This window comes from Haliaeetus leucocephalus, unplaced genomic scaffold, assembly GCF_000737465.1.
Source record: "Haliaeetus leucocephalus isolate CR32 unplaced genomic scaffold, Haliaeetus_leucocephalus-4.0 Scaffold362, whole genome shotgun sequence".
Classification (NCBI taxonomy): Eukaryota; Metazoa; Chordata; class Aves; order Accipitriformes; family Accipitridae; genus Haliaeetus; species Haliaeetus leucocephalus.
Window position 1 is genome coordinate 8,520,009 of NW_010972798.1, and position 26,648 is coordinate 8,546,656.

The 26,648-nt window shown below is 44.9% G+C and overlaps 1 protein-coding gene across 3 annotated transcripts in view; it reads left to right on the forward strand.

Moving 5' to 3' along the window:
* Positions 1 to 26,648, forward strand: part of LPP (LIM domain containing preferred translocation partner in lipoma) — a 314,060-nt gene that overhangs the window by 75,615 nt on the left and 211,797 nt on the right. For 2 of the 3 annotated variants that reach the window (XM_010573061.1, XM_010573064.1), the window contains one exon: positions 3,868 to 3,932. The exons of the other annotated variant lie outside the window; for it this stretch is intronic. The gene's annotated coding sequence lies outside the window, so the exon portion shown is untranslated. The remainder of the gene's footprint in view (positions 1 to 3,867; positions 3,933 to 26,648) is intronic. 3 annotated transcript variants of the gene reach the window in all.

Below are 26,648 nucleotides of genomic sequence, written 5' to 3' on the forward strand. Positions count from 1 at the left end.
TGTTTTGTCTTTGATTTGCTGGGAGGTGTTTGTTTGATTTTAACTATTTCTACTACTACTAATTTTTTTTTTTTTTTGGTCCCTTCCCATTTGACTGGCAAAATTGAGCTCATCCTCTCCTCATTGAGTTGGAGTAGCAGCATGTGGGCTAGATGTCTGGAGCTATGGATTTTTAAGGTTGCATCCAGGGCTGGAAGAGCAGAAGGGAATTATGATGGAGTGCACCTTGGGGGGCTGTAAATGTCCCTGTCCCCCACCACCCCTGTGCACACACTGATGGTGGGTGCCTGTTGTGCGTCTGTGCTGCTCTCTGGCCTTTTCCTTTTGAGCCAGCGGAGAGCTGTGGTCAGTGCAGGCACCTGTGTGGGTGCCACAGCCGTACGTGTAAGTGTGGTGATGTGCCAGCCCAGAAGAGCAGCTGGGACGTGTGGCTCCCATCTGCTGCCATCCTGAAGCCCAATGGCTGTGAGACTCGGGCTGGCACCGCACTGCCCTTGTTACGCTCTTAGCACAGGACCGGGCAGTACTGCTGCCTTGTTTAATGCACCGGCTTGTCAAGCTGTTTCTGAGGCGACAGACATCCAAACACAAGGATCTCAGAGTATTTCCCTGACTTGAGTGATAAATGAGAGAAATGAAAATCAGATGAGGAAATAGCTCAAACCTTCCTCACCGCTCCTCTGTCTGGCTGACCCAGGTTGTGACGCTGGTCAGGACTGCCCCTTCAGAAGTCTTACAGGTTGAGGAGCTGCTGGAAAGGGCTTCTTTGTGGTGAGGTGTTTGTGGCCCTTCCTAAGCAGCACCTGAACCCTGGGGCAGGGCCTGGGATGCTTGTGGATTTTCTGCAAAATATCAAGCAAGACTCTTCCACCTCTTGCTGTCTGAGGCTTGGCTTATAATTGATGCTTAGCAGTATAATTTGGGCAGGACAACTGAAAAAACTAAACAAACCAAGATCTCCTTCATCAACAAAGCTATGGCAACACAACAATCTGAAATAGGAGTTCAGTTACAGTGGGGGTGGCCTTTTGCCCAAGGGAACCAGTTCATTTGGTGAGATGGTTTAAAGACGACAACTGTGGGTCCATGGTATGCATGTAGTGATGGTCAGTAGCATCCACCCTTGGGCAGAGAGCTGTAAAACCAGTCAGTAGCATTGCTCTGGTGTTGGGAAACATGGTCCGCACAAGCTTGCTGCTGGGATGCTTTATTACATGGGGGTGAGAGAAGCTCAAGGGAAAGGAGCTTGACCTGAGGTCAGCTGTTAGGACCAGTGACAGCCAGCGAAGTGCATCTGTATTTCCTGGGGTGCACGTCATCTTGTCTGTCCGCTATACCTGAAATATAATGTAGTAAGGCTCAAACAGAGGAGAGGATTGGGTTTTTCTAGCATGATTTTGCTTCCCTTATTCTTGCGTTTCTTTTTAATTCATTATCTGTCAAATAACACAGGTGACTTTTCACTGTGTATGAACAGCTCAGTTTCATTTTTGTTTTCTTCGCTCCCTTCATTTTACCATTTTCCCAATAAAAATCCAAAAACATAGTTACATCTCCACTCCAGCTTTGTTTGTAAACTCTTAACATGCCTTTTTCATGTTTTTAATAGCTGCTGGGGTTTATTCTTGAAATAGAACCACCAAAACCCAACAATGCTAATGAATCTTCAAGAGCGCTTTGAACAAGTTATCCCAATCAATCTGACAAAGATAATGGTTTTCTATTAGAGGATATTTAACTGGAGGTTGGGTGAGCTCTAATGTTAATGGCTCTGTAGATCTGTAACCAGTCAAAATCAGAATAACTCCTTCGATTCGGTGGAGCTCTATCTGTTTATTACAACTGAGGCTTGGGCAGTGCTTTAGATGCCAATTGCAACCTCTCTGAAGTTAAGTGGGGTTTTGATTTAATTCCTGGAAGCAGTAATGTCAGCAAAGAAGTGAAGAGCTGGGACCCACATACCCCAAAGTCTGTAACTTTGGGTTTGCTGTCAAGATCAGATTCCCTTGATTTGGGCTAGTAATTAAAATGCAACTTCTCTTAAGCATCTCCCAAAGGCAGGCAGAGTGTGGAAGTGTAGCCTATGCAGATCATGTATATCTCTCTACATACTTTGCAGAAAATTCCAGTAGTTACGTTGTTCTCTCTAATTACTCGTGGTTGGGCTGTTGACCTGGAGCTTGTGCTTTCCAGCTCCAAAAATGGAAAGGCGCCACTGCTGAATTATCAGGCTGTAATGTAGAGAGAGCTGGGATCTCCTTTCCCCAACATATTTGTGTCCATGTGGCAGTCAGGAGACATGGACCACCGCTCATCACCCCCACTGTGTGTGGCATAAGTGATTCACCATGCATTCATTTCTGGTCACATAAGGGGCATTAGTTTAAAGCAGGCTTCAGGCATAGGTTAGCGTTAGCTATTTGAAGTCTTCAGTCTGAAAGCAACATCAAACAAGGAGCAGAAAATGTATCACGCACAGAAAAATCTCTGGGATTTGTTTCCCCTTTAAAAAATAACAATAATAATAAATTCCAAACTGTTCGCATATGCTGTCTTCTCTGTGGTCAGGACACCTGTCTGCCTCTTTGCTGTTACTTGATATGGGCTTACAGTGCTTGAAAAAATGTTAACATGAATTTTTTGTCATGGCAGATATGAAAGGAATACCCAGTGTCTGTGTGGGCAGGTTCTCAGCAAATTTCTCTTTGCTTCTTGCGCTTTGGTATGGATCTGAAGCAACTGCTGCAGTCCTCTTCCCCTGTGCTCCCCTTCCTCCACCATGGACCAGGAGGGTGAAGCTGCTACCCTGCCAGACCCAGTTCTCCTGAGCAAAGACAGCTGGTGGTGGGGATAATGGGTTTCATCCTGGTTTCCTTAAAAAAAAAAAAAGTATGTTACTGACTAGATATGTCTCGCCTCCCTTTCTTTAATGATTTTTAACTCCTTGGATAATCTCAACCATGTTTGTTGAGAGATATTTAGGCTTTAGGAAAATAGGGGTGAGGATGCAGTTAAGAGGAGTTGGGGGTGACCTGGGGCAGCCAGGAGTGTGGTGGGCTGGGAGAGCTGGGGCAGGTGGAGGTGGACTGGACCTTTCCCTAGTCATTGCTAGTATTTTTTGAATTTATTTCTTCTCCAGCGCTGAGATGAAAGGAAATAGGAAACACCAGAGGAGGTTCAGATATCAATAAGCTGGAAGTATGAAAGGCTCCTGGTTGAAAGCAGCTTGTGGTAATTTGGAAAACCTGTGTTTTCTTTTTAACCGGGTATCTTTGGAGGCACCCAAAAGGAAACCAGGGCTGGAGGTGGAGGTGGGGTTTGGGCTGTCCCACCCTGCCGCGTTTTCCACAATTGCTGTGTGTTTAATGCATCCCATCTCAGCTTCAGTTCTTCTTGGTGCTCACATGGCAAAGCCAACGCTGTGGGGGTGACTCACCATTGGCCTGAGCGTCGGAAGAGGCTCGGGAAGAAGAGGCCCTTTAAGCACGAGAGGCAGAAGGGTGTCTGGTCAGGCTTTGAAAGAGACTTTGTTACCTGCAGCCCTTACGTCAGTACCTTTCACCAGCTCTACAGTGATTTAAAACAAGTAGCTTCTTTCCCAAATAAATCTCAGTTACTCCGACACTCGACAATCTGTCCTGCCAACATGTGAAAAACCCTTTTATGGGTCAAAACAGGGACAGACTGACACATGAGTTGTATCAGAGGGGAAAAAAAAGCTGCGGTCGGCTTCGTACAGGAGGGCGGTTGGCATTACGGTCCCTTTTGGGGCTGTTTTTTTGGCGAGGTGTCACAGCCAGCTTGATTTACTTTCTGCTTTTACAATGAGCAAAACATTGATTCTGACCTTTCTGTTTGCACCTGCAGAGGTCCCTTGGAAGAGCCTGTCCGTACGTCTGTCTGAGTGCCTGACACAGCTGCCTTGCTTCCAGGTGAGGAATGGATCAGGTCCCAGGGCTTTTGCCAGCTGCTGAGTTTAGAGAGAGTGGGAAGACCCTGAGACCACGTTCGGTCGTTCAGCAAATGATGGGCATTCCTTCAAAGCCCGGGGTGGTGGGAGGCCAGGCTAACCCGTGAGGCTCGAAGTGGTTTTACTGTTTCTGGGTCCAGATCTGGAAGCAGCAAACGTGCAGGCCCTCCTGGGAATGGGAGTGTTGTATGGGAGTGATTGCATGGTGCCGTGGGCCATAATACTTTGACTCCTTTTTGAAGGAGACTTTCCTGCTTGTGGACCTGAACTCACTGCCTGTCCATGGCGTGGCTTTCTGCAGCCTGGATACGCTCCCAGCTGATGATGGAGAGCTGACCGTATTACTAGCTTTAATCTAACCATGCTTCAGTGGACAAAAGCAGAAAAATATATAAGCCTTTTAAGAATAACCTGAATAAAAATTTATGTGAGGAGCAAATTAATTCATTCTTCAGAATTGCCAGTTCCATCAAATTCACTGGAGGTATTTAGCTGTGACTTAAGGATCACCCTGATAAACTACCCCAGACTCTTGTAGGAGTCCCTTGCCAGATTATATGTAGGACATGAATTGTGCTTTGTGCCCATCCCGTGATACGATGATTCGATTGCAGCAAGGCTAAGATTGAAAAAAAGGAGCACTGCCAGGGCAGTAGGTCTGTCCTCAAGCCTCTCTCAGTTGTACCATCCCAGGAGGCAAAAGAGGTGCTAGACGTGCTACAAATTCACGGCAACTGGGGGAAGAAAGCAGCGAGCAGCCCTGTTGAGAAGTGGATAACAAATGAAGAGGGAGAGCTGGTAGCTGGTCTGTAACTGCTCAGTGGCCATGAAGGTCCCCAGGAGGACACGTGCCGTAGGAGGGTGCAGGGGCTCTGGGCGGTCTTTGCTGTGGTGGTGGTTCCCGGAGGCCGGTGGCAGCACCAGAAGGCCACGCGTGGTGCAAGCACTGGGGACTGCGTTGCGAGCCAGTGTGGGACCAGAGCAAACCGTTGCCGTGTGGAAAGGTGTATGCTGGGTTTTGTTCTTCTGCTACCATGGTGGTTTTGGCTAGCGGAGCTACTTCATTTGCCTTGATGCTACCTGACTTGAGAATCATAAGGTGTCTGTACGGCACGCCAAATTCAGGAGTGCTTCTTTACCTTGTTGTGTCACTGAATATAACTGCGTTTTCATTCTGCCCTTTCGATACACAATGCACATCCTTCCTTTCTTCCTTTACCCTCTTCTTGGTTTTTTTTGTGTGGTTTTCTTTTTGGTTTTTTTTTTTTTTTTTTTTGTCGTGTAAATTATGGCTAGCTGGAGATGAGATTTCAGCATCCTGTTTACTTCAAAGAGTTGGGGACATTAATAAATGTTGAAAGACAAAGACAGACCACGGATTAATAAGTAGAGGACAGGAGATTAATAGCAGGAGAGTAGAATTTGGTTCAAGGCCTGGTCTTCCCAGTTGCTGGGTTATGGAAGATTAATGGCAGCTCTTCTGTTAGTCTCACTCTTTCTGTGGCAGCTTTCCTGGCTATGTCTAATAAACTGTCCCAGTGGGTTGCTGTAAATATGAAATCTAGGAAGAAGCCCATCCTTATAGACTGTTAACTAGATCAGACAGTATTAGTTTTGCTTCCCATTCAAAGCTTAAGCAGCAGCATAGATGTATTTGTGAGTGGTGAAGTCAGATGTTCAGGTGCTTACAACTCTTCTCAGGACAAAAACATAACATAAAATGTATCTTGCCAAGCAAGCTGTCTCCGACAATTTATTTATTTTTTTTTTCTTAAGCTGTGTCCAGTGCAAGAGATTGATTTCTCTTCTCTTGACTGGGTTTTCAACTTTGTTTCTGTGGCAAATTGGGCTCTGGACCTATTGCATCTGACCTCTCATTAGGCTTAGCGTGAGATAAGATCATTGTAAGAAAACACCAACTTTGGAAAGAGCATTCCTGGTGAAATTTGTGGGAGAACTGTAGAATGTGGGACTGTGTCACAGGAAGTCTTTATTCTGGTAGAAGGGTGCATGCTGTTCGGGGTGTCCTATATAGAAGGTCAACCTCAAACTCCTACCTTAAGGCTGACACTACCAAGTCAAGCACTGAAGTAGTCCTTTGGTGTCTACCCTTGTGTATTTTTCATAGTCTTCACAAAGATTATCCCAAGCTCTTCATGCATAGGGTTATAGCAATATACAGGTATGTGTATGGCCATTTTGGGAAGGAAGCAGCTGTGTTCTTGTGAGTGTGATGAAGACAGGGCTAACGTCAGAACTTCATGCAGCAATAGCTGAACTTCTTTTCCAGGGAAGAAAGGCTGTGCCCGGCTTCAGTGTCCCTGTAACAAAGCTCCTCCCCCCTCGTCTGCTCTTGTATGCAGTGCCCTTGGCTTTTCAGAAGTTAATTGATTTGTCCATATTACGATTCTCTCTTTAATTTTATTTGTGTAAAGGAGAACACGCGCTAATCTTTCTCCAGAGAAATGTTTCACACTGCTCCTCTTTGAATGTTGGCCCTGGGTCTGCCGCGTTTCTTAATGAGTCTCTAACTAAACAGCTACAGTTCCCACATGCTCCAGCCTTGACACACGCATACTTGTACACCCACGTGCCTGCTCCCAGTTGAACCCAGCAGCCTGCCCGCTCCCCTCGCACGCTCGCTGCTTTGGGATTTGCATTAGCAAGGCGGTACCTCCCTGGGAAGCCCTACCCACGAGAGGGGGCTTTATGCCTTCGGGTATAGATAGGTTTGACATCAAATGAGCTGTCCTGTGAATCAGAAAGGCTGTAACCTCTTTATCACACTGTCCCCCCACCCCCAGGCTCGTTTAATGTGCTTCTCCGGGAGCCCGGATTCCTGTGGGCTGCACTACCTGTGGTGAGGACCCAGGCTAGCACCGAACACGGAGCCGAACACCCAACGCTGAATTACTGCCTGGTATGCCGCTGGCTGCCAGATCTTTGATAACTTGTTTTTAATGAAGATTCCTCCTGTAATTCCTAGAATATCTTGCAGTGCAAAAAAATGAGCTCTGTGTGTATTTTGCTGTGGGCTGAATTTTTTTCCTGCTCTTCACAGTTCCCTCCGTGAACAGAGAAGAAAGGGAGGGGGAAGCAGCTGACTGCTTTTTTTGTTGTTGTTTTTTCTACTTGACTTCTGTGAAATATGTGGCGATCAATCGCTTGCAACTAACAAAATGTTTTTGTTTCTCTTTGCAAAAGCATATGGGAACTGCAGGAAAAGCATATGGGCGTTTTTAGGAAAACATATTGGTGAATGGACAAATTATAGTGGTGCCAATACGTTTTGGATGTCTGGCTAGACCGCTACTACTACCACACTTGCTGGCACGCAAACGCATCCACGAGATTTCCAGCATGGGAGTGGTGTAGCTGCTCCTGGGGAAATGCAGGCTGTGCTGGATCAGACCCCTGTTAAAATAGCATTGCGATCCATCTTTGGTGCGTGTGACTGCCTCACCATGTCCCGGACTAGGCTTCAAGCTCGTGTTTATGGCAGCATATCCATTCTCTCAGTAGACTGAGCCCAGAGCTCCACTTGCAGCTGGCTGCAAGTAATGATAATGGTAACCATTTTTCTTTCTACAGCCCTTGACTGCAGTCCTGGTAACACCTGAGCATCTTGCAAACAGGCTAGGCAGCCTCTGGTTTTCCTCTGCTGCTCTATCAAGGTCTTTCTGTGTTAGCTGGAGCTTTTATTTTTAATTTCTCTATCACGTGGGCTGCTTTTGGGGAAATGCAAAACATTTGCATTATTGCTTCTGGGCCCAGTCCTGTTTGCCTTGATACTGGTGATCCACGAGCTGGGAGGAACTTGGCGCGGAGTGGTAAAGGGATTAAGCGGTCTTGGTTGGTGGGTCGGTTCTGGTGGCTCACAGCATCCCTACAGTTCGAGTTGCCCTGCTGTGGACCCCTGTGCAAGGAGAAGTCCTCGACAGCTCTGTCTGGGCAGCCCTTCCTAATCGTCCTGGCAGCGAGGGAGTGCTGCCTGCCCTGCCTCTGGCTGCGATGGGCACGGCTGTGCTGGGCTGCGGGCGCTGGCAGCGGCTCTCTGCCCGTGTTCGGGTTTCAGCGGGTCCTGGGGGACCGGCTGAGGTCTCCTTGCCCAGGGAGAGACATCTCCTGTCTGTAAGAGCTCCTGGTCTAGACAAAACGGAGCTGCTGAGAAGGATGTAGTGGTCTCTGAGTGTCGGGGGGCTTGGGTGATAACTGAACTCGGGGGTGGTTCCATGAGCAGGCTCAACCAGCCTGAGTTCGTACCATTGCTAGAAGAGGTGGTCCTGCTGTGTCCGTGTGTCCCCAACCCTCATTTCTGCCCGTATAGTCACTTTTATCCTTTAGAGACGTGAGTGGTGAGACAGAGGAGAGGCAAAACATGTGGCTAAAGACTGAGGGGATAAGAAATGCACATTTGGACAATCATTTGGATGTCACGTTGTTTATCTTGGTTATGAACCTGCACTCTCAGATATTCTGAGTGGTAATTCAGCACCTTTTAGTGTTCTTCCTCTTACGCCAACTTCAGGATGATTTGCTAGTGAGTAATTTTACATTATTTAATGTAGCCACTTTCCTTATAGCTCTTTTGTTCTGCGAGACAATTCCCTATTTTATTATGCAAACAGTACATTAAGATCCTTGTGGGCCTAAGTTCCCAGCAGTGCTTGAGATGACGGCAGAGAAGTAGGTTATTTCAGAAATAATGATTCTTTCCTCTAGAAGCTTTCTTGGAGTTCTGCTTTAACTGCTTTTGATATTATACATGCTTTAAAAAAAAAAAATTAAAAAAATCCAGTACTTCCTAAATGTTATAGAGCTCAAAAAATACACTGTATGCCTTGTCACAATATTTAATACAGAGTGCTATTTACAGTAATGAATCAAAATGTCAGTTTTTAAAATATGAACTGTCAGAGTGTTCCTACTTTGCCGAAAACTTTGATATGACAGTTTGTTAATCATATGACTATTACATCAAATGTGTCTCAGAGTACTTTTGCTCAACAAAGTCTTTTTTTATTCCTTCCCCCTCCCTTTTCACTGTTAATTCTGGTAGAGTTGTTTGACTGAATGCACTTTGATTAGAGGTTGGAAGAATCCAGAGCTGAATGCTTTTGTGTATTGACAGATGGGGTGTATCAATGCCTGTGTTCATGCTGATGGTGGTCACCTAGTCTTAGGCACAGCCTAGTTTGGATCACCTTCACCTTCTGTCCCCGGTGTCTGCCCCAAGCCTGCTGTGACTGGGAGGTGGGATGCTCTGATTTCGATATATATGGCCATAATGTGGACGCAGGCATGTGGTAATGGAAAACGCAGCCTGGTAGCGTTTTCATGGACTGCCGAGTGTTGTAATGCAAGCAGCTCTCTTTTATCAAGGGAAACGGAGGGATAGTCTGGGTGAGGAGAGCACGTCTTGCTTTGGGATTAAAAACATCTTTCCCAACACCAACCTGGGGATTGCTCCCCAGAGTAGCTGCTCTGCAGGACCTCACTGGTTTGAGTGCATGATAGCAGCTCTGGTGGGACTGGGAGCATGCTGCCATCCCCAAAGCCAGCTGGCTGTGTGTGCTGGGGCTCAGAGAGCGGCACCGGTGGAAGTGACACCCCGTCTGAGCGGCACTGCTGCATCCAGGCATAAGTGCATTTAGGACAGCTGGGGAAAACTGCCTGTTGAGTAATAAAAAGCTGGCTTATATAGTAACATTTCTAATCCCTGTAGCTTTGGCATGAAGGGACAAGCGAAATAAAGACCTCAAGGCTGCCTGTGCCTCCTCGATATGCTGAAGGGGTGGTTGTGCGGGGCAGGGTTGGTGTTGCTCCTGGAAGAGGAGGAGGCAGGAGGCTGGGATGCCAAGGTCCTCTCCCCAGCGGCTTTGGTTACTCTGGAGCCAGTTCAGGAGTGTGGTTGTGCCCTGAACTCCCCTCTGTGAATTTAGACCAGGATACTTCCTTTTTCGTTGTTCCTTTGTTTGCTTATCTGCAAAATGGAAGTAAAGAATTGATATTAGTTAACTCACGAGTCTCCTTAAAGCTGATTACTCAAACAACTGCACTTCATGATGAAGTCAAGGGAGAGCTTATGTAGATAACTGTGCTTTAGCTTCTGGAAGGAGAGCGTTTGGCATGCTAATATGAAGACTGGAGGCCAGAGAGGAGTCTCAGGTGTAGGAGCACCTCTGCTCATAACGTCTTTGTGCCACATTGCCTGGGGCTTCAGATGGATTCCCATTGTTTATTGGAACTCACAGAGTTACTGCTGCGTAGGTCTTACAAGTGCAATATTTATGATTTGGAATTGGCCCAGCACAGCTATGGGAATAGGAGGAGTCTAAAAAGGCAAAAGCTGTGTATCAGCAGTCCAGAAAAGAGGATTGTGGGCAATGCAAGAGAGTAAATCTTAGACTCATAAAATCATAGAAGGGTTTGGGTTGGAAGGGAACTTTAAAGATCATCTAGCCCAACCCCCCTGCCATGGGCAGGGACATCTTTCGCTAGATCAGTTTGCTCAAAGCCCCATCCAACCTGGCCTTGGACATTTACAATGATGGGACATCTGAGACGTCTCTGGGCATCCTGTTCCAGTGTCACATAGTAAAAAATTTCTTCCTTAAATCAAATGGTCTTCTTGATTGTGGGTATTTCTTGGGGCCTGATTAACTTGGCATTTCAGCTGGGCATGTCTATTAAATAACAACCTCAACTCTTTCACTAACATTATTGAAGAGAGGATAACTGGTTTTCAGGGGTGTAATCACATATTTAAGTGCACTTTTGAGTAACACGTTTGCCAGCTCTCGTATGTGGGAGGCACGGGTAAGGGCACTGAACACGTCTGAAGTTTGGTACACTGAGGCCTGCTGGGTCTCATCAGTGGAAAGAGATTTGGGAAGGTGGAGGTATTGCTGTAGCATATCTCATAGTAATATCCTGCCGATAGAGGAGGTGAGGAGAAAATAGAGGGGAAAGGAGGGGGGGAAAGAGATGGCTGGTGGGTGCGGTGATGATGGCATGAGAGGCTCTGCTGGTGGTGGTGCCTGGCGTGGGCCACCAGGAACCCCGAGAGAAGCTGTCCAGTGAAACCAGTCCCCAAAAGGCTCTTACACAAATGTGCTGGGGAAGAGGGGCTGCCAGCAGCAAGGGCCACCGGCAGGGCCAGTGTGAAGGCATCACTTTTCAAACTGTGTCTTTGTCACCTTCATCGAGTGAGTATTGCTGCTTGCTGTGTCCCCTCATCCCACAGAGGAAAATTGATTATTATTCAATTTTCATTTTAGACAAACCACATTGTTAGCGCGATGATTTTTCTTTTGTTATCGGTACTGCAATGGATGGAAAAGGAGCTCTAACAGATGTATGATTAGCAGGGCATGAAATTAAAAATGTTTGTGTACAAGGAAAAGGTTGTTTACTACCAAATTCCTCATTTGAAAATTAAGTGATACTAAGATTGGCCATGCGATTCTGCAGCAGGCACGCAGCCGCCTTCCCTCCCTCTCTCCCAACAGCGTTGACTGAAAAGTAACAATATTTTAAATGTTACCTTTATTAGAAAAAGTAATAATGCAACTGAAAGGTCAGTACCTGCCTGTGGAGGCACATTATCTAAAGAGCTTATTCTCCCACTCTGGCACTGATGGTGTCAATTCAAGAAAATATTTTGACTGAAGCTTAAGTCCCATTGATTAGGGCAAATTGAAAATTTTCTATCAAAACTCTTGGGTGGAAAATGAGGTTCTGATTGACTAATTCTGAGTGTGGGCGTGTAGTTGGGTGAAAAGTATTTGTTGTCAAAATGCTGAACAACTTGTATTTGGAGTCACTGCTGCAGCGTACACGCAGGGGTGTGGACTGGTATGCCGTACCCAGTCTTTTCCCCCTCTTTGTGGGTGAGTCTTGTAGCCAAACCACATCTCCTCAGTCCGTGCAGCCTGGGAGTCCCCTGTGCACTGGACGGTGGTGCCTCCTGGGCTGTGTGGTCTACATGGGCAATTCAGAAGCTGGAAAGCAGCCTTCCACACCTACAAATGCTGTCAGCGCTGGGATGGTATTTTTGCATGGGCATGCTTTCAGGCTCTGGTAGAAAGCCATCAGCATTTATATTTTTCTCTTAAAAATGGTGTGGGGGTTTTTTTCCCCCATAGAAAATATCTGTCCTTTTTTTATTTTTCTTTTTCCATGGTAATGAAATTTTTAGTTTGAGAAAATGATCTGTTGTCTTATGAGCTCTACCTGTGATGCACAATTCTTAGGTACAGCTGCTCTTTCCTAATTTCCTTTACAAATCTGGTAATGAATTTTGAAAGAGCTAGGTTAAAAAATGTGCATCAAACCCACTTTGTTTATCTGTGTTATGCTGTTGAGATAAGCCTGGTCCTACCTAGGACTGAATGTTTCCCAGGTACTTTTGAGTTTCTCACTTATCTCATTCCGTTCTTTTTGTCCTCTAAAAACTTTGTGGCCAAGTTCAAGGCTGACGCTAGTTGAAGTCTGTGGGGCTACTCGCGTGTAAAGTTTCACCTGGGTGAGTGTTTGCAGTACCCAGACCTGAGGTGTCGTGGTGATGGATTCTGCCCGCTGAGCCTGGATGGCATTGAGCAGAAAATAGGAAGAGGGCTAAAAGATTGTTACTGCACTCTGGGAACAATTGAGACAGAAAATTGCTTCCAGGATTTCTTCACTTTTCCGCAGAGGGTAATCAGCCTGTGTAATTCTCTGCCACAGGAAATACTGCCTGAATCTGTTACCCAAAGACAGCAAGTAAAGTTTAGATAGCAGCCTGAATCACAAAGGTACTGCAGAGCAGGGACTGTCCCTTACTCAGGTTTTGGGGTTTTTTTGGTGTAGTGGCTGCTATATATATCATAGGATGTCATATTGGTGAAACTAATATGACAGATAATTGAGTATTGGCTTAGATACTTGGTGTGTTCCTGGTACACAGTTAGACTTCAGTGCCCTGAACAAGGAGACAAGTTTATATGCTGAGATTGTAAATGGAGTTTTGCTTAGCGTGGTGCTCAGGTTATAAGCCTGAGATTGCAGGGGAGGGTAGAGCAATTCCAGTGACATGATGGATGTCTGGTAACTTCAGTCCTGTTCTTGGCTCATTTTTAATTTTTGCTCCATAAATGGAAGCAAATCAGTATTTCTGCACCTTTATTTGTTCATCTGGAGGATGGGGCAGCACTTGGGCTACTTGCAGGGATTTGTGTTAAGTTTCAAGTAAGGCCTTTCAGCTACACGTTTTGTTGCAGCTTTTAGGGGAAATTATTTAAATTTTTTACTTGAGTGAGAATAGTTGTGGCCAAATCACTGTGTGAGCATTATACCTGCTGGGCACGGAAATTTGATTCCTAAATTTCCATTAGCAGGTCATACTGGGACAAAGGATCTTGAGCCGCTAGAATAGAAAAGAATAAAACAGAATGAAGTCGGTGTTTGGTTATGGGCTCTGGATGTCATTGTTCCTGGCTGTTCATCTGGCTAATGTTTGCTTTTGTGTAGTATTTGTCTGTGTCTGTGCTTCTGCGCACATGGGGAAAAGGAGGACAAATATCACTGGGGTGGATTAGCATTAAAAAATAGTTAACTGATCAAAGCCATAAAGCTTGTCCAAGTGAATTCTTCAGAGAAATAGCTTTGAATTTCCCAAGCAGCCGCAGGCCATAAAAGCGAAGCGCTATCATTCAGAGATGCAAAAAATCCCCTTCTGTTGGAGTGTTGGACCTATTTGTTCCTTTTTAGAAGGGCATTCAAAATGTTTTCTTAATTTTCTTCTGAACAGCTCACTGCTATCCATCATGAGCCTTCGCCAGCTGAGATAGCTCCACTCTCCCTCAGTTTTAACCCTCCACTGAAATCTGTAGATCTGTACTTTGCATTTTGGATGCCTTTCAGCTTTGCAATGGGATAGCCCTTACAGAACACTTTCTGTCTCTCAGCTCAAAGTGTTGTAAAGAAGGGCCTAAATGTTGTCCCCAGTGTCTGGATCGAGGTGACAGGGAAGGGAGGATGCAGATGGAGAGTGACGCCTGGAAAGATTTCCTACGTGGCCCAAAGGGATGGCAGGGGAGCCCTATTCCCCGATGCCGTGTTCTGTCTCGTCATCGGTCCTGCCCCAGCAGGAGCACCAGCCCCACAAGGTCTGCAGAGCAGGTGAGGTGAAGTGGGAGGGAATTTCATTTTGCTTACATGGAGGAAAGCAAGCACATCATTCAGCTGCTCAGAGAAAGTTATTGAAGGCTCATACTGAAGGTTAGGCAACCAGCCTCTGGGAATTGGACACATAAATTTGCTTTATGCTTATGAAAGTCTCTCTTTCACAGTGTTTTGCTTTGTCACTGCTTCTTAAGATGTACAAAAGAGTGAAGTGCTGGTGTATGGTCCATACACAAAATATTTGGATAGCATGGTCATTAATAGGAGTGAAAATTACACCGTGATGGCTCAGAACTTGCCAAGAAAAAAAGAAAGAAAAAACTCTCAGAAGACACGAGGTGCTTTGTAGCTGGAAGTGCCTCTTGCCCTGCAAGGACTCAGCTGTCCTCTTCAGTTCAGTCTTCTCTTACTGAAAATGTTTTACTGCCTAATACCCTACTAGCTTTTTAATACTGCTTAATTGTATGCATATACACCCAAAAGAAAGCCACACATATTTTTCTGCTCTTGTAAATGTTCAGCTTTAGGGTGCCCAGGGAGGAGTGTTAATGGCTATGTCCCAAGTGCCTTTCAAGCAGAGAATTCCACTTTTGCTTCCCTTCTGAAACTTGGAGTCTCATTCTCTAGATAACCCAAATTTTGATATAACCACATTTAAAGTGTGTGTGTGTGTGTGTGTGTATATATATATATATATATAATTTTTTTTTTTTCTGGTGAGTTAATGAAAGTCCTAAGTAGATTCTCCTAGAAACTGAGGTCATCTTTGTAACAGGTGGGCAATGCATGGAGGGCAAAGCTGTGACTGGGGGACGGGGCTGCAGCTTTTGGAAACGGATTAGATTCTTGCACAGGTGTGGGCATGACATTTGTGTGTACCATGTATACACATCCTGTGCTTGGTTTCTGTGGTAAAGCAGAGATGATTTACCCACATAGCAGGGCCATTTGCTAGGGTGAAGTCATCAGTGTTCAGTTACTAAAGCAATATAGAGGCGCATCCACATATGGGATAGCACAAAGTAAATGTGAAGCTCATCCTTCTCCTCCCAGATTGTACTTTGGCCTCTTGTATAGGCCATATCCTACCCTTGGATGGGAGCAGTGCTCAGCTATTGATGATATGGGCAGAAACTGAATCCGAAGCCTAGGGCCTTTCTGCGCAGGGGGAGTATTGCGAAACAAAGCCAGGGTGTGAATTTAAAGTGCAATAGCTGTTCCGAGCGTACTTCTCCTGTGGGCAGTCTTATTCTGCTCTGAGAGGGCCTTTGTGCAGTTCTGCTTCATCCATTGCCAAATGCACTCTAAGTGCAGAAAGAAGAATGCCCACACAGGGAGCGAATAACTTTTCCAGGCTATTTCACCATGCTGAGGAGTCCCAGGAGATGCACATGGTTTCATGTCCCCATGAATGTTGCAGGAGCTTACCCTTCAGCTCGCTCTTCCACCAGAGCTTTCGCATGGGGACACATGCTTTGCAATGGGCGGTTGGTGGAGTTTTGTCTTCTGGACCCTGCTAGGTTCAGCGTGAATCACTCATTTGCCTGAAATTACGGGGCTGGCCTCAAGGATCCCTGAGATCTTGGGCTTCTCTAGAGGTTGCTGGTGTTGCAGTTTGGCATTCTCCATGAGTACCATTGCCTCTCGTGGTGTGTCCTAGCTGCTGAAGAGAGCTCCTGTGAGATCATGTCTGTGTTCATGTGTTGTTCCTTTTCATAGGACATCATCAAGCAAACCTGTGCACTGGGTATGATCATTATCTGAATATTGTAGAACAGGGAAAAAAGAAAGCCCATCTGCTCTACAAAGAGGCAGTGTAAAGAGGAGGCTCTGTGACTAAATAAATTCACATCTGTTTAGCAGAACCATCAAATGGCAAGCAGAGGGGCCTAATGTGAATCACATGTTAAAACCACAAGTATGAGTGAGATGAGCTGCAAAAGAGAGAGCCTGGAAGTGTTGATCCATGTGAGCAACTGTTGGTTTCTCTCCTTATTCTTCCCCTCTACCAGTTTCCCGAGCAAACGATGTAGAATCAAAAAACCAAGGGGATGCACATGTGTATGCATACTTATGTGCATATGTTCATGTTCCTTGCATGATTAAATAACCATCCTTTATCATCTTGAGCTGTTAGATCATAACCTCAGTTGGAAGGGCAATGGCTTGTAGAGGGGGCTGCAGAGGAGGGAGGGCAGAGCTGGTGTGGAGAGAGCAGGTGAAGCTGTTCCCCAGTGGTGTTGCTTCACAAAAAATGGCCCTGAGGTAGCTTGCTTTAAGAAGGGACTTGCCATCCTGAGGAGTCACTTCCAAGGCATCTCCAGCAGTGTCATCTCAAAGAACCTGATGGGAACGACCTAGAAACTTCAAAGGGTAGGTTATGCCTTCAAGTGCTCGAGCTAGTTTCAAAATAGATATCTGTGTACCAGTCCTAACAGACTGCATCTTTCCATGGATCAATTTAATTTGTTGCTTAGGTTTTCCCCTTAGTGTTTTAAGTCCAGCAGAAACAAAGGGCAGCTCAAGTTTCCGTATTGGTTGCATTTGCAGTTTATTTTTTTTTCTGTGCCAAGAACATATCAATACAATTTCAAAACATAGTATTTTTATGACTTGAGGCAGCAGTTTCTAACTTAAAAACAAGAAAGCTTTGGGGATGTACACGCAACTTAGGTGCCTCAGTTAACGTTATTTGGCTGGTCTCCATAGCCCCTTAGAGACTCCATGCAGAGGAGCAAGCATCTTCTCTCCCACAGGATCTCATGAAAAGAAACATGCAATAATTTCAGTCTCAAAGGTGGTTTCTTGTTGCTGTCTTGCCTTTTGTCCTAGATATTTTGCAGTAAACGAGGCCAAACTTGCGGGAACAAAGAGTGATGGTAGATGGGCTGTTAGACCTGATTTGCCCAGATTCTGATCTCCTGCAGTTCTGTCTGCTTGCTTTAGCTGACAGAGAGCTGTGCTCATACAGCTCACCTGGGATGTGAGCTCTGCAGGAGTGTGCTGGAGGTAATGAAGCACTTAAGGGGCTGGTGGGGTTGAAGGTCCCCATGGAATGATTAAGGTGTTGGCAGCTGTGTTACTTTGAAAGAGAAATATGTGCATTACACGGCAAAGGCATGCTGAAATGCCTTGCAGACGCTTAGCTGTGTGTGGGAACATGCTTTGCCTTAGACCTGTGAAATAGTGGTAGCAACCATTGGAGGGCATTTGATTAACTGAGCTGTGTGTGCACTTACCAGCTGCATGACCCGGCTGCCCTAGTGTAGTTCAAAAGCAGAACACAAGCGGTTGCCAGCAGTGGCTAAAACGCAGCAGTGTATCACTATCTCTAGGTACATTAAAAGTTTGGTTCTTCCTTCCCTCCAAAAATTCCCTCTGCTCCTGATTTATTTCCTCTCTTCTACCACCCCCCACACTCTCTTCTGAGAAGGTGCAGTGGAGATAGATGAGCACTGTAATGTTTTCCTGGAGACTGTCAGATTTGAGCCACTTCACATCTATGGAACCGATGTGGCCAGTCTAGTATGGAAACTCTTTTGTCACAACAAAACTTCATATTGATTTGTGGGAAGCGGAACAAATGATTAATTTGGGTGGTCAGAACCAGAAGACACCAATGTGATAGTGGTAGAGCAACTGGAGTTAGCTTTTTAATGTGATGAGCTTATTTAGCAAAAGCACAAGGCCAGTGTGGGTGCCTGTCTGTGTTAAATTCATTGTTGGCTCTGTGGTTTGTACCAGCTGAGGAATTAGCTCCCAGAGCTTTGAGTATCACTGTTCTTGAATGAACGGGCACTGAGATAAAAGGGAAGAGCAACAGTTTCCTAGGCTGGTGCTCGGTGGTTTTATGAGTTTCAAAGAAGAATTGAAAATCAAATCTCAAACACTTGTCTTCAGTCGCAAGTTTCTGTTCAGAGCAGAACTGATGTTCTATGGTTACTAAAACAGAGCTTTATCTTGATGTGCTCCAGTGTCACGGCATGCTTGCCTTTGCTCTTAATATTCCTCTTCACCCATTTCCCCATGCTTCCACAACACCCCTCTTTGAACAGCTGTCATCTCAATGAGCTTTATGTTGTGTTTATTGCAAATAGCATAGGGGTAGCTGATATCACCTTATGCCTTACCTTCCTATCTATTTGGCTGTGGGCATTCTGGAGCTCCTCCAGCTTAGGCATCATCTCAAAATATGCCTTTTATTCTTCTTTATTCCTTGACAAAAGGACCTGGAGTAGGCAGTGAACACCAGGTCAAATATGAGTCCGATGTGTGCTGTCATTGCCAGTAAAGCAAACTGGATACAGGGTTGCTTCAGGAGAAGCCTGGACGGTGGGCTGAGATGAGTTGTTGTTCAACCCTTACTCCCTGCTGGTGAAGCTGTTATCCAGTCTTGAGTCTTCCAGTTGAAGTGGGATGTTGAAGAGCTGGAGAGGGTTCAGAGGGGCAGTCAAGGACCTAGAGCACATGGCCTACAAGAAGAGGCTGAGGGAGCTTTGTGTCCTGTCTCTGATGGAGAGGAGGCAAAAGTGATTCAACAGCAGCCTATGACTACTGCGAGGGACGTTACGAAGATGACAGAGCCGAATGCTTCTGTCCACATGGCAAAATAAAATGCCATGGACAAGCATAGTGGATCGGGAGATTCAGCTGGGGAGTTGAAAAAACATTTTCATTGGGAAAATAGTGCAACACTTGAACAAGTCACCAGGTAGCGGGGGTTTCTCCGTTTTGGAGGTTTTCAAGGACAAAGCCGCAGCAAGCCTTATCTGGTGTTGGTGGTAGTCCAGTCTCCTGCTAAAAGCAGGACTCGGTAACCTGCAGAGATCCTCTTTCTTTCCTGACAATACTGTAGGCTTTCTGCTTCTTAAAGGAGGAAGCAGTTAAATCTTTATTTTTGCTTTGTGCTGCAAAAAGGAGACTAGAATACATTGGGGTGCTCATGTCTTGATCATGTCAAATCACCTGTTCTTGTGAAACTCAGAGAAATGTAGTCTTTTTTCTGACTGTTTATACAAAGGGGTCTGTGTATTTCCTTCCCTACAGTTTCCATGCACTCAAATATCTTGCTTCCATTAGCAAACTCTCCACAGCATCAGTTCCCAGCCATCTGGCAGCAATCACTCTTCTATATGTTAGGATATAGGATTTTCCATAGGAAAAGGGCTATTTCCCCTGATTATTTGCAAGGTGCCGTGGGCTGAGCTGCCAAAAACGAGGCACAGGTTGGTACAGTGCTCAAGAAGGAGGAGAAATCATCCAGGGATTTGTCATACTCAAGGCTGTGACTTCCAGGACAGCTTGGGATCTGGGGGAGGAAAAGTTAAGTGGATCAGGTGGGAGGAAAAGAATCAGGGTTTAAAGATTTTGATCCTGGCCATTAATTGATTTAATTGCTTGCTTTTTAGGCATCACAGTTTCAAAGTGTGGGTCATACTGCCAGCCCCTTGAGGTGTCACAAGAAAGTAATAGTGGCGTTGGCCCCGCGCTCGCATCCTTCTTGAGTGGGGCCCATGCTGTGCCCATATTCTGGGCTGCAGCTCCTTTTTCCATTCACAGAAATCCTCTCAATGGCTTGGGGTTCAGACTGCTGATAGCAGATACATTTTCTTCCAAGGATGGTGGCAGCTGACTCTTCCTGCAGTCACAGCTATTTTAGAAGAGAAGTGGAGTGCAGGGAACCCATCATAAATAAAAGTCGCACCTACACCCATACTAGCCTTGCTGGGTAGGACCTCAAGCTCTGCCCTGTTTCCTTGTTCACTCTGTATCAGTTTCCCACTAAGCTCAGATCCCTGCTGTTTCTCCCCATGCTGAGACATATATACACAGCGCTCTGCAAAGCTAATACAATTATCTATGTGTCAATACGCTGCCATGGTCCCATTTGGTCCCACTGGGGTCTTGTTGATATCTCACTGCTGAGCTGAATGTTAGTTCTGCACGGTTCCTTCTTGTTTACAGCCAGCATCAGCATCCAAACAGCCTGGGCTTGCTCAATAAGCTTTAACCTTGCCTCCTCTTGTTGTCCTGATTTTCTTATGTGGGACTCTCTTGATAGGCCTGATTTCCAGTATGTCTCCATTGGTTGAGAAGTCCAGTCCCTTAACCTTTTATTTGATGGATAAGCACTATGTTGCTTGGCAGTGCCCTGCTGAAGTAGGATGCCAAGTACTGAGCTGTGCTACAGGGAAGACAATGAATATGGGCACGGAAGGAATAAAGGCAGCTTTTTCTTTTGGCAGAGGGATCTTGAAAATAAATCGTGTGCAGGAAAACAGTATTTGTGTAAGGGAGCTCGTGGTCTGGGACTCCCAAAATAACCTTTCTCCATTATTCTGCCTGTTCTTTTGCTGTCCCTATTAATATATTTCCTCTCTCATTTTATACACAAAATTCTGAAACATCCGTCTCAAGCTTTTCTTTGTTGTGCAGCAGCACCTTCACAAACTTATAGGTTAAGTTATCAGGAAGAGAAGCTTTAAGAATTGGAAGAAATTGTCTGGCTTGGAGTTACGTCCTGGCTCAGCTCTTAAGGTTCAACCACAAACTTTGCTGTATTTGAGTAAGCATTTTGGGCTGGCCACCAGGTCTACCTCCTCCATTGCAATTGCCCTGGGGTTTGTTGTGACCACAAGTAGCTGAGGCCTTGGATTAATGTTTTATCCAATATGATTATGTTTGGAGTAGCTGAGGATTGTCTCATACCACAGAAGTCAAGAATCAGCCTGCTCTCTGGTGAAATTGTAATGCGGTCATTAGAGTTGTATTAGAATAGATAGATCTATCTATCTCCAGGGAGCCAGTACTATCTCTTTGTTTCAATGCACATGGGCCAGTCAAGTTCAATTTATTTGGATTTTAAAGCCTACTTTGTCATCTAACACCAGGATGTGACATGGCTGTAAAAGGAAGATCTCATTCATCAGCTTCTATGTGTGTGTTTTGCAGCAGCAGTCAAATTCAAATAGCCTGCATCTAATCCCAAAACTACTAATGCAATTATATTGGGAAAGAAAAGTTTTATGTTTAGTTTGCCCTTCTATCTTTTCCACCGTTGAAGCAGATGCAAGAGAAATGAGCTAAGAAGGAAAGTTAAGAAAAAGTAAGTTTTTGGTTGATACCAAAATTGTCCCAGCAGCAGGGTTTTGGTGTAAGAATGAATGTGATATTGGGTTGGTACCTGATGAACTATATTCATGGTGATGTTAACCTGGGCTAAGCGTCTTTGTAGCAGAGAGACCATTCTTTACCATTATGTCTTTACAATTTCCACAATGGACTTGGTGTCTTCCTGTTGTGTCTGAGTAATACTGTAGAAGTTGTAGTGACTTCAGAACATAAAACGAAAGTCACATCCCAAACTGGTGTGGATCTGCTGGCAAAGAAACCTGAAGTGTGGTTGCAGCCACCATAGGAAAAAAGAAAGTTATTTTCCAAGTATTGGTTATTTAGTTAAAAGAATGGGTACCTGCTGTGTTCATTTGCGGACCGTTGCAACTAGAGAATAAGGAATATAATGTTGCATTGCCAGTAGGTGATATTGCTGCCTTATCTTAAGTGGGATACAGCTATATCGCTGCAAACCCATCTGAGTGCAGATGAAGTCACAGCTGGAAGTCTGGGGTTTTAGAGTCAAAGAATAATTGATTTTGGAAGGGATCTCTGGAGGTCATCTGGGCCAACCCCTTGCTCAAAGCAGGGTGAACTTTGAATTTAAATCAGGTATTCTGGAGGATCCCATGGAAATTTTATTGAAGCTGTTAGAGTGAGAAGATACTAGATTATATGCTTCGAGGAATAATTCGGCACAAACAGTGCTCTAACTAGGCTTCTTTCTCCTTTAATTCCTGTGATTACATTAGTGATGTCCCACAGCAGGAAACTGGTGAATGCTTTCAGCCCTGCTTAACTGAAGAAGTGACTTTGATTTTTATTTATTTATTTATTTAGAGGGGATTGAGCTGAGGATACAAACCCCTGCCTTGTCTAGGCAATTGGAAGAAACTCTGGATGTGGGGGGAGAGGGAGAGTTAAACTTGCACCAGCTGACACCTGCTGTGAAAGACTAAAGCAAAGCATCAAGAAATATCCATAAACAGTGTAAAATGGGTGCAAGCAAAGAAACCTGATCTCAGGGAGAGATGTGCTACAAGGAATCGGAGTCCATGTGCATCAAGTTTGCATATGGTCAAGAAGGCAGTCACTGGAGGTGACAGCATGTTCCGTTCTTCTTCATCACATCTCAGAGTCACTTGGTGGCTCAGTTGACTCCTGTTAGCTCTCCACTGCTCACCAGTGATGAGGGTCACATCAGCCCCACGCACAGGATTCCCAGTGATCAGAGTTGTTCCTGCAGCTTTGTGGTTCTCCTGGTTGCTGATGTGACGTTTGAGGAGCACTAAAGGGCCAGAGTCAATTTGCTGCTGGGAGGGTCTGAGGGAGGAGCTGCTTTGGACTGATTAGTATTACAGGACTTAAATTTGGTGAGATGCTGTGCAGATCGGCACTGATTAAGGGAGTTCAAAAGGAATCCCAGTTCCCCAAATCACATAATTTCTCATATGATGTAAAATTCATGAGGATAAGTAGTACCACATGGGAAAGACGTCCCAGGAGAGCTTCGGCTGAGTTTGTGAGTACCTATGGCACTTCTTATGTTTGGTTAAAGACCTCTAATGAGACCAGAATTTTGACATTATATCCTCTTTTGGAGGCCACAAGAAGCAGGAAAGTTTCATGGCTAGAGACCATTGGCCATAAATGGAGAAATAAATTCATTTAACATTTAAAGGGGAACAGTGCCAAGAGAAACAAGCAACTTTGGGAGTTTGTAAAGAGCAAATCTCTCTGGTCAGCTTCAATTACTGCTTTTGGCTAATTAGTGGAGTGGAGGTGATGAGGACAAAGCAAAGAACTGTATTGTAATAGAGCATTTGGATTTGTACTTTTGGGAATTCCAGGCAAAAAAATAAAGACAAATAAACTTAGAGTAAAAACATCCAGTCTTGTAGGTTGTACCTCTAACTGAAAGGGGCAATGTGTGGCATGATTTTGCATCATGAAGGGTGTCCCCTTGGTTCAGTGCTAGAGCTGATCTTTAAAACTCAGTTGGAAGGTGAAGGGAAGTCAAAAGTTTTCTCTTTGAGTTCTCTTACATGGATGAAGAGAAGGGAGAGTGGGGGGAATGCGGTCTGCCTTTCTACACATGGCTTTTGTAAGCCCTTGGACACAAACTTGGGTTATCCAGGGAGGGGGATATCTTGATCATGTTCCTGAATGGTATCAGGGAGAAGCTGCAATAGGGCTTCCAGTTGCATCTACTGTCAGAAAACAAGATCCTGATTCCCTGTATCTGGTCAGTCCCTTGGCCTTAGGAGTGATGGTTAACTGTGCATGGCTGATACTAAGACAGAACATTATGGACCTACATCAAGCCAGTGGATGTAGGAAGGAGTGGGATGGAAGACAGAGCAGACTGTCTGGAAGCACAGACTGTTGTTGCTCCTTTTTTGTTAAACAATGTTGCTACCCACTATGAAGCATTAGCTTAATTAACTCGGGGACAAATTCTTCTGTCTTGGCAGAGTCCATCAACATCCAAGGAGTATTTGGTCCATGTCAAAAATATGAAAATGAAATAAAGATTTATTTGGGTACAGTCTAATCACAGAAAAGCCAGCCTGTCTCAGAGATGAATGTACTAACAATTTCAAGAGCAGACAAATTGATACTGTACCCTTCTATTGCTTATCTGATGTGAGGCTAAATTGACTTGGAACCCTCTTTGTTTTACCTTTGCTTCTCAAAGGTGAATGGCATCCTGTAATTAAAAGCAAAAACAAGCACTTATGCCCACACTTTAAAGGAAAAAAAAAAAAAAGAAAAAAAAAGGAACAAAAAACCTTGTCAGGCTTTTATTACTGCCTGGTATTATCTTCTGTTGATATTCCTGGTCTGACATTTTTAGATAATGCGGTCTCATCTTGGGACTCGTGGATCCCAGTTCCTCTGCTGTGGTGTATTCTTTCATGGTTAGAATTTTCTGAACTTAAGGCATTAAGATCATCCTAATGATAGAACCAGAGCACACTGTTTTCCTTATTTATGCAGTGTGATTTCACTCTTTGCTTTTAATGTTATTTATCATGGTTAGTCCAGTCTTATCCTCTGCCTCCAAAAGTAGGTGATGACTAATGCTTCCAAGGAAGGAAGTATAACAGAACCTCAGGCAGCCACAGCTGATTTCAGTCTGGTTTTTGTCTTTGATATTATTCATCATTTTACCCCTTCCATTTTAAGTTACCATTCTTAAAAAATGATCTTATGCTAGCATCCACCATTTCTTAAAAGGTAGCTGAAAAATTGAAGAGAGTTCATAGTAAATATACATGAATGAATCAGGAGAAGTCTGCTCTTTACAGTGAGTTTAATTGATACTTAATTTAAATGTTCAGATTTGATTTAACCAATGACCCGGCTGTGTTCTGAAAGGATCTGTGTAAGGAAGAGAGACAGGTCTGTAATGCAGATGACAGGGAACGTAACAAAATCCAATGGTTGGAAGCAGAGCTAGATAAATTTCAAGGCAGACATAAAGGAGAAGCTTTAATTATGGTGCTTAATTGCTTGCCCAAACAATTTACCTAATGCTGTGGTGGATTCTCCAATACTTGTATTCTTTCAGTGGAGGCTATGTATACTTTTTAACAAATATTCTTTAGCTCAACAAAAGCTTTGTGGAGTGATAGTGTGGGCAGAGTTCAGTATCCTGCACAGTACAGAAGGGCTAGATGAGATGGGCTTTCAAAGTAGTGACATAAGGAAGATTTAGGGGATTTTTGTCTGGGGTGGGGCAGTGAATTTGGGAAAGGAGTGTTGCCAGAGTGAGTAAGGAATCACAGGAAAAGCTAGTAGCAGCCGGATCAGGAACGGAGCTGTTGAGTTACTGGTGACCAAGGAGGATGGCTGTGTGAGCGGCAGGCAGAAATGCAGGGGGCTTCAGCCGAGACAGAGGGAGATGTGGCACTGATGGGGAAGCGAGAGGTTGCCGTCCCTCTGCGAGGGTTCCCAGGGACGTGGGCTCTGATGACAAAGATTGTTCAGCCTGGCTGTGTTAAGTGTTGGGTGGCTACATTTATTCAGGTTTGCTAGGAAGGGGCTCACTGAATGCAAACCATGCCTGACAAATGATTTGCTTGGAGCAGAAATGTGGGGGCAATTGTAGATTTAACCTACAGTTTAACTTTTCAGTGAGAGCTCTGTGGTCCAGCCAGTGACTTGAGCAGCACAGGGATCAGGCCCTTTGCATTTGGCGTCCAAGGAGCAGCAATAGGTGGCTTGTCCAGCAAAAGGCTGGTGAGACTCACTATTCTCCAATGCAGGGGGGTGGGGGGACGACGACTGTTTTTGAAGAACCAAAGTGATCAGGTTGGGTTTGATGGTTTTTCACTCCATCCGCTATTACCCTTGAAGGGGGAGCTTGCTGTATTCACCCTTAGAAATGGTTAATACAGCTATTGTAACAGCTCCGTCCCTGACAGCCAGGGTGAGCAGATCCACTTCACCACGTTGTTCTCTGCCAGTGTGCCAGGATGTTTTTTCTGGTCCTGCATCTTGAGTTCCCCCAGGCCATCCGTCTTGATTCTCCTTTCAATGTGTTTTACCTGTTCCTTCATTCTCTCAAGCCTGCAATATCCAATACAGTTTATTCCTTTTATTGGCTGGGTTTCTCAGTGACTTTAGCCTTCTTGCAACCACTGACTTCTGCAATCCCCCACATCCCACATCTAGTTAGAAGCTTCTGAAAACAAAACTATTTACTGTAGAACTGGCAGAAATAACATATTTAGAAGGAAACACCTCAAAGACAAAAGTGAAACGAGTTTGCTAGTTGTGTTTGCTGACCAGCCACAAAAGCACTGCCTTTACCTATTTGGAAGTTCTCATCCGAGTGCAGGAACCACAGTGATGCAGAGGTGGTGGCATACGCAAGAGTAAGGTTAGAGTAAGAGGACTGGTTATAAGCCCAAGTTTCCCTGTGCTGTTTTGATTACTTTGTCCACATCACAAAACGTTCATCTGTTTTGCTCCAAAAAAGCTTCTGATCGAAAACCAGGCAATATTGTAGGGAATGGTGAGGGAGCAGTGATGGCTTTGTCTGAATTAGCCAGGGTGCTCCACCACGGAGAAGTCTGCAGAGAGAGGTGGAGGGCTGTGGCCTTCTGCGAGCCACTGTACCTTATATTATGCCTTGCCCTTGGCCTTTTACCAGATTAAAAAATGGGGGGGAAATAACAGCAAACCCAGAAGTTTAGCTTCAGCTGTTAAAAAGAGATTAATTCATTTTCTTTTTTTATGATCTCACGAAGTAGTTAAGCTAAATTTAATAGAGGCTAGGGAGCTGGGGCTGGAACAGACGAGGAAAAGGGAACTTGCTGAAAACATTGTCAAGGCACAGATAGCAAAAACGAATGGCAGCAAATGCATAACAGAAAATGAGAGAGGGAGAAAG